The 8,881-nt window shown below is 38.1% G+C and overlaps 1 pseudogene; it reads left to right on the forward strand.

The window, feature by feature from the left end:
* Window positions 1–1,770: 1,770 nt before the first annotated feature.
* LOC140929500 (uncharacterized) lies at window positions 1,771–4,871 on the forward strand (annotated as a pseudogene).
* Window positions 4,872–8,881: the final 4,010 nt, after the last annotated feature.

Raw genomic sequence — 8,881 nt, forward strand, 5'->3', positions numbered from 1 at the left:
AGCTGATCCAACTCTCCCTCTATCACTACTGTGAGGAACCCTGTGAAACCTATGTGAAGTTTATGTGAAAACCATGTGAAATTCTGTGCAATTTTCACAGGATTTTCTCATGGTTTTAACAGGGTCTTCACATAATTATTCACGTAGAATTTCACGGGAGTGTGAAAAACCATGTGAAATGGGCTCCACCCTTTGACAAGGTATTTCACAGCACAGCATGTGAAATACCATGTGAAAATATATGTGAAACATAATAATTATTAGTCACGAGGAAGATTATCTTTTCCTGTGAAAAAGGATGTGAAAATATGAATTATGTGAAATACCATGTGAAAAAAAAAGATGCGAGAAAGAACAATGTGAAATACCATGTGAAAAAGAATGTGAAACTAAAGTTACAAGGCCAGAAATGCATGGCCTTTAATTTGCCTCCCCTAGCTTCAAGTATGTTCAGGTCTATATATATTATTCAAAGTTTCAGCTGTTGTGGCCTCGAACCCTTGCTTTCTTTATAGCTATTATGTCAATCATGTAACACTGTAAGCAGCGTTTGGTGTTTTCAAATTTGTATGTCTTTAAAATATAACTAACTTTTGTCAGTTGTCAGTTGCTTGATGATTGCTTCGCAAGAAGCATGAAACTTGGAATAGCAAATAAATAAATTAGCCTACCCACCGCTATAAATATATAAGTTTACAGCTCTGGTTTTTCTTTTGAGGACTTTTGTAGCTTATAAAGTATACAACCTTACCACTGGTAGTTATATATATATATATATATATATATTTTTTTTTATTCCGATGAGCCTTAACATGGACTGCATGGCCCAAATGGCTGGAATAGACATTTACATGCCCATAAAAACCTTGTTAACATTGAACAATATTACAACAAATCAACAATATTATAATATAAACCTGAGAGCAGGCCCAATTTTAGCAGTTCTCATACATTCTCTCTTATGTTGTTCTGGCCTGCTGCCGGCAGAATGTTATTTACAAAGCAAAACCAAAATATAGAGCCTGATCTCAGGTTACATTATAATGAAACCAACAAATAACATCACTGTCCAAGATGTTTTAATAAAATGATTGAAAGATTATTGGAAAAATATATGAAGGGTAAGAAATAAGAAATACACAAGTAATGCATGAGTTTCAAATGAAAAAATTGATAATAGGAAATACTAATGAAGACTTTTGCTTTTTAAAATTGCAACTCTCCCTTGAGATTATAGGTCAAGAGGAAGAGGAAGGAAAGGCATGTTATAAATTTGAGTTATTTGGTCCCAAAATAGACTAGTTTTGTCACACATACTGATCGACTTAGCTTAACAGTTTCTGACAGGGTTTGCACGCGCCTTGAAAGTCCTTGAAAGTCCTTGAATCTCAAAATAAAAATTCAAGACCTTGAAAGTCCTTGAAAATTGCAGTCAGTGCTTTAAAGTCCTTGACATTTCTTGCTAATTTCATCCAACTTAGATTCTAGAGTGCCTTGTATGAAAATATATGCTACTGGCAGAAACATAGCAACAATAGTAAAAGAAAAAATAAATAACACTACTCTGAACGTCCATCAAACACCCCATGCACATTTGTCCTGTTCTTGGTTATATTCATCGCTCTGATTGGTTGAATGTCTGGAATGTTAAGGGCCAATGAAATGTTTTGTACTATTCGCTCTTTCTGCGAAAAGCCATGTGCGTTGAGTGTTTCCTTGTTTGGGTTGGTGTTGATTGTGTTTTGTTTCACGAGTGAAAGATTTAAAACAATGGGCAAGTGTGTTTTCAGCAACTTGTGGCTGCAGAAATCACCGTATAGAGTGGCTACGAGAAGTCAAGGGTGACAAGTACAAGGCACGATGCATCGTGTGCATGAAGGATGTTGAAATTTCGAGCATGGGAGAGTCGGCGCTCACAAGTCACTTAAAAGGAAAAAAACATCAAACACTGACATCCCAGGAAAGGTCATCAGCAAGCGTTCCAGATTTTTTGGGCGTTTCTTCTCAACGACCAGCAACTAAAAGTCATGATGCCAAAGTAGTTTCAAAATCTGCTTCATCTGAGAGCGGCAAACACAGTAAGCTCAACGCAACAAAGTCTATTGCGAGTTCATCTGGTTCATCAGTGATGGAAAAAAGTGTCACTCGTGATTAGACATTGAAGGCAGAAATTTTGTGGGCATTGAAAGCGATAATGTCTCATTACTCCTATAAATCATGCGAAGGTACGAGCAAATTGTTTCAAGTGATGTTTCCTGACAGTAGGATTGTGAGTCAGTTTTCATGTGGAGAAAAGAAATGTGCATACTTGATCTGTTTTGGGCTCGCTCCACACTTCAAGCAACTTTTGAAGGATGTTGTGAAAAATGAAGAGGCTTATGTACTAATGTTTGATGAGAGCCTTAATAGCGTGTGCCAGTCAAAGCAAATGGATATTGACATTCATTCATGGAATCAGGACAAACAGAAAGTTGAAAGTCGCTATTATACCTCAGTGTTTATGGGTCATGGCACAGCAGACGACATGCTTTCTCAATTTCGTTCAGGCATAGAAGGAATTCCTCTCAAAAAAGTTTATCAGGTTGGATGCTACTCTCGTTATGTTTGGGTAATTTAAATAAACATAACAAACGAAAGATAAACACGGTCGTTTCTTCGCTGATGACGTTACCTCATAGGTTTCGTAAATACATGTAGTGTGGTGCAAACCGCCGTTACTTACGAAAAACATGCAAATGTTTTGTGTAATGCCGTTATTTAGTATAAGAATATTGCCATGAAATCTTACAATGTCTGTTATTATTTTGCCGTAGAAGGGCGAAAGATGATTATTGATTACTTAATCTAGTTTGTTGCATGTGATATATTTTATGTTCACAATCTAGCCATGTTCCCAAAAGAGAGAAATTTTCAGTGGGAATTCTATTAAATAGAAATGAAACACCTTACTTGGTTTTCTGCCCTTTAAGGTTTAAATAATCAACACTCTTTCATTGCAAATCCTCACAATTCCAATGCATCCATGACTTGTTTATTTCGTGTCTTGGTAAACTGTGACACAAAGTCTGGGGCATAATGCAAGTAATGATAAAGTAATCTGTTACCTTTTCAATATTACAAGAAACGTTTTCTCTCATACTAGGTGTCAATGGATGGACCCAACGTTAATTGGAAATTTTACAGTATGCTGACTGATGAGGTAAAAAAGGAGCATAATAGTCACATGTTGAACATTGGCAGCTGTGGTTTACACATTCTTCACGGAGCATTCAAGGATGGCGCTGTGGCATCAGGATGGCAATTAGACAGGTTGTTCTCTAACCTTGACTGGCTTTTTCAGGACAGTCCGGCAAGGAGAGACGACTACACCAAAGTAACAGGAAGCTCACTGTTTGCTTTGAAGTTCTGCAAACATAGATGGTTAGAGAATGTTTTGGTTGCAGAACGTACACAGAGTATGTGGGACAGTGTTGTCAAGTATGTTCAGAGTGCAATGGCAGGGAAAGTTCCACAGCCACAGAATAAATCCAGAATAAAGAGTTTGTTGCAGATCCCTTTATGACTGCAAAAGTGGCTTTCTTCCTATCATTAGCCAACCAAGTGACACCTTTTTTGACACTCTATCAAACTGACAAGCCAATGCTTCCTTTCCTGGCTACAGACCTGTACAGCATGCTTGGGGGATTAATGAGAAGATTTATTGAGACTGCTGTTATCAGTAAAGCCAAAACCCCATTGAACCTTACAAAACTTGACCCTGCTGACTGCAGCATTCATGCCTCTCATTCCCAAGATTGACCTGGGGTGTACAGCTGACAAGAAGATCAAGGAGTTGATTGCAAAGTCCACAGTTTCAGAGAAAAGAGTGCTTCAGTTTCAGATGGAATGCAAGGAGTTCCTTGTGAAAGTGGTTTGCAAACTGATTGCCAAAGAACCAATTCAGTATTCTCTTGTAAGGAATATAAATTGCTTAGATCCAAGGAACATGATGAGTGACCATGATGTTTCCATCACAAAATTCAGGAGAGAGTTTTGACTACCCTTGAAAATGCCAAGAAAGTTCTGGAAGGTGCCTGTGATTCCCTTTTGGAACTATTTAGACAATTTATTATGGAAATCCCCTCTTCTTCTCTGTCAGAGTTCAAAGACTATGATCCTAACAGTGACAGACTTGATTCCTTTCTGTATCTTCACATGGGACAGAAGCGATCCTACCAATTATCGTGGAAAGTAGGCGCAGACCTACTGATATTATCACATGGCCAAGCCAGTGTCGAAAAAGGGTTTTCAGTCAATAAGCAACTGGAAGTTGAGAACCTTCAAGAGTGCGCCTTCATTTCTCAAAGGCTGTACAAGACCATGTGCAATATGTGGGAGGTGTCCTTTCTGTTTCAATCAGCAAACCTCTGCTCTTGTCAGCTGCAGGAGCTAGGCAGAAGTATTTATTATATCTTGATGAACAAAAGAGGAGGAAAACCTCTGAGGGTGTAGAACTGAAGCGAAAGGAGCTAGTCAATGAACTTGACAAACGTAAAAAGAAAGGAAGGCGTTTCGAAACTGATGTTGACGGTCTTGGTAAATCGGCAGACGAGTTTGCACAGAAAGCAGAGGATACTGGGAAACTTGAGTGGATTACAAAGTCAAATAGTTTGAGGAGAACTGCAAAAGAAAAGGAGATGACTCGCAAAGACATTGAGGACAAAATTTTGAATGTTGTGGATGAACTCAAAAAGACAGACTTTTACCTGTCTGTTAGCTCGGCACAATCGCTACTATGAGAAACTGAACATCCTTTGATTTTGCAGTTCGTGGAGTCCTTGAAAAAGGGAAAATATGTCCTTGAAAGTCCTTGAAAAGTCCTTGAATTTTAAGTCCAAAAAAGCGTACGAACCCTGGATGATGGTCCTTGACTGAACCCCTTTGGTATTAACAGCTGTGCGATCATCTCTATCTCTATTTTCACTGTCACGCCATCGAAAAAAAGACGAAAAACCGTTCGATACCAAACTTCCATAATCTGGGAAGTGAAAGAAGATAAGCATTGCCAATTTCATATGCGAGATATTCAGAAAAACGTTTAACCTAAATTTATAAAGCTTTGCATCCTGACGCCTGTACAGCCCCCGAAATGATCCCCAACCCCGAAATTATTCCCTACCCTGAAATTATCCCTAAATCGACCCCGACATGATACCGACCCAGAAAAGGATCCCCAATTCTCAAACTTTTCATGTACTAAATTAATTCAATGTAATACATTCGGCTCAGGAAAAGCTGGGCCTAATAATCTTGAACTTCCAAATTTTGATGTGAAACCTCTTAACAGAAGGATTCAGGATACTTTCCTGTACTACTAATCGTTTTTTTCTATTTGCAAAGTGGGTTGGCAACCACGGCAAATTTTACTTAATGACGTCGGTTTTGCGACTTAAAACGACAAGAATTAACTTTTGACTCGACAAGATTTCAACAAATTCACTAGTTTCCTTACTTCTCTTTGTCGGTTCCTCCCTCGACCTCTTTAACACATCATCAATCGTGAAACTTTTCAGGGAATGCCGTTCTCGTCTTTTGAACGCCGTCAATCTCAGCCAGGTTCTCAAATAGCCCTTAAAGCTGGGCTCGCAGTCTTGAAACATTTTTATCGCCCTCCCAAGCCTTGTCAACGGAACCTGAAAACTGTTGAATTCTCTAATGATCTCAGTATTGGCCTGAATTGAAGATAATTGTGTCAAAATTAATATCGTGGTCTCATGGAGTTAATTCAATAATCTGTGTTTACAAAACTTTAGTGGCTTTTTTGGTTGTGATTGGTCAAAAATGCTATGAGTGTAATGTATCTGAGTGACTGATTTACAGGAGGCAGATTTCTTGTTTCGTGATATTTTACAATCACCACGTGAAATTTGTCACTTTCTTATTACAGCCAGCTTTTTCCAGCCTGGCAAAACAGCCATACATTTCCATATACAAAAAAAAAACGTTAATGTGGTCACCCGTTATAAGGTCAATGGCCACATTTTAAAATCCCAAACAGCAGAATCCCCAGTGAATGTCGCAAATGTTATTGTTTGATGTTGTATATATTACTTTATTTGCAGCAGTCACTTTAGAGGAGTTACACACCTTACCTTGTGATATTTTATATCAGCCGTTTACAAGGTAAATTCAGTAATGTAGCGTTCCTAGTTTAATCTAACTGAGCGCGAGGATATTGCAGGTCATTTCATTCAATTCTGAAAAAATACAAACCGCTATCTACAATACCCTGCGAGCACTGAGGTCTTTCAAAAGACTTATCTAGGAAGATCGAAGGGCCCTCTGCTCACAGGATGCATCTACAACCGCCTTACAACAAAATACTTTAGATATCAGAGTTGAATTAAAATAAATTGTCTATGCAAGGAGAACTTGTTCGTGCTAAAGGGCTTTAGGTTCGGCGTCAGGGCGTCCAGTGTATCATTACCCTATGAAGATCGTTCATGTCCGAAGGGATTTATTGGGATGGTCTCTGCGAATGTGATTGGTCCCAGGGGTACAGGGTGCAGAGGGGTCATTTTATAAAATCCTTGATTGTCGTTAAATTCACAGCTAGCCTGCGTGACAGAATCGCTCTCGTTTTATAAACTTTGAAGGTGGTGTATTCTACACGAAAGCCGTTATGTGGGTTAAAAACATTATTGATTTTGAGAGATTTTTCAATCTAGACATTCCCTGTCTCAAAATAAATCTCACTGTAATCTTTATGAGTTCCTCAAGCAATGAATTAATGCATTAGTATGAAAACTCAAAAACAGATATTTCTGTGGGTTTGTGGCAGCCATGTTCGTGCCTGTCAAAAGAAACACCAACATGATGTCACCCTAGGTGGGGGAAAGGTCCCCCGACCCCTATGAAAGTGGCGGGGGAGGTCGTCGGAAAATTTCAAAAACACCCTTAAAAGGTTCCAGAATCTTGTTTTATGGGCGTGTCCCAAATATATTTCCACCCCTAAGAGGTACCGCAAATTATACTGGCTTGTTAAAGCGTACCAAGCATCTGTTGCCTCTGGGTCCTCTGGATGCACGAGTTGCATTATACAAAGCTTTAATAAGAACTCTATTAAACTTTGCTGATACCATCTAGGGAGACAGCGATAATCATGATATTACATTAATGCATGATGTACAGGTGAAATGTTTAATGCAATTCAAGAACGTAAACGCTGCAACAGACTTTCGTGGCGGAATACCATTCCATTCCAATAATTAATTGGGGACTCTTGCTGGTAATGGGGAGGGTAAATGGTTGGCAAGAGGATCTAATGTAGCAATCTTAATTATGCTATGATTCATACTGAAATTGACAGAAATACATCGCAGACAACAAGGGAAAATGAGAAAAAAATATCAAAAACAGTTTAGGTACTGTAAAAATAGGTGACACTGTCATTATGGTTCCAATGACAAGAGAACAATGGCAACTGGCTCCATTTAGAATTTAAAATTTTATTATTATAATAATTATCTTCTACCCTTCCTGCCTTCACCCCCTTGCCAAACCCGCTTTTAAAAAAGGGATTTTTTATTACAAGCAGCACTCTGGTTAACACAACACCTTTTATTGAATTAAAGTAAAACAACAAACAATATCAGAGATATTTAACAATGAGAACTTAACTGACTCTGATTCTTAAGTTAAACAATGTTTCTCTTAGCAACACGGCTTTTGTTATTACATGTTACAATTATTGACAGAGGTCATGATAAATATAAACTGAAATGAACTTTCTGCTGTGAGTCATTTTTCTCTGAGGTCAACAGGTATACCTAAAATAACCATTGTCATCACTTGCTGTAGAAACTGAATCAGAGAGGGTGGGGCTTGGAGTATATGACCTTACTCCCACTTGACCTGAAACTTCGGGGTCAGGTGAAATTACAGAATTATATCCCCTGGGACTTCCATACATATTATTTTGATACATCATAGCATGGCTATTGTAACCTACTGGGTGAGAAGGATGAAACTGATGCTGAGTCTGGCCAGACATGGCCATAGCAATCATCCTAATCCCAGAAGAAATTCCTTCTGCCATAACAGACAATGAGTCAGTCATTTTTTGCATTGTGCTTTGTAAAGACTTGTTTGACTCCTCAAGTGAGGCAATCATTTGCTTTTTCATGATGAGGTCTTCTTTTGCTGAATTCATTGAAATCTGATCACTCTTGGCTTAAGAAAGTGCCTTCTCCATCTGCGTTCTTTTATTATCCACTAACCGAGGAACTGCTGACAAAGACACTTGGGTATTTTTCTGTTCTCCTGTTTGCGTTTCTTTGCATGTGGAAGTTGAACCAGTTTGCCAGATATAGATTCTGGTTCTGAAAATTTGTTAAAAGGCACTTCATAAAACAACTTATATTACAGAACTACCCATCTACCATTCAATGGATCTCCATAAAAAATAATGATTCCAGCAAATTCATCAGCAAAGAAATAATAATAATATCATTATAATAATTATCATACAACAATAATAAAAGTCATAAGTGATTCTTGTATTGTCTTGAATTGAGGACTGCTGTTGATGAATGACATTTCCAAAAAAAAACCCTGCACAGTACTCATCTTTCCTTAATTAAAGGATATACTTATGACATGACTCCTGTGTTGAAACCATTACAGTCAAGGAAGGTCAAGTGTACCCCCAAGATTCCATTAATGAATGGATTATGTGAAATTTGAATCCCTTAGTAGTTGTAGATTTCAGATTCATCTCCGCATTCCTGCATAGTAATGACCAGTGAATTCACACGCTAGGTCGATTACCCTCGATATGGAATTTCTAGTGGCTCAGTTTTCTTGAATTTGATATAATGTGTTCATAGCAATTTTACCCATT

This window comes from Porites lutea, chromosome 3, assembly GCF_958299795.1.
Source record: "Porites lutea chromosome 3, jaPorLute2.1, whole genome shotgun sequence".
Taxonomy (NCBI): domain Eukaryota; kingdom Metazoa; phylum Cnidaria; class Anthozoa; order Scleractinia; family Poritidae; genus Porites; species Porites lutea.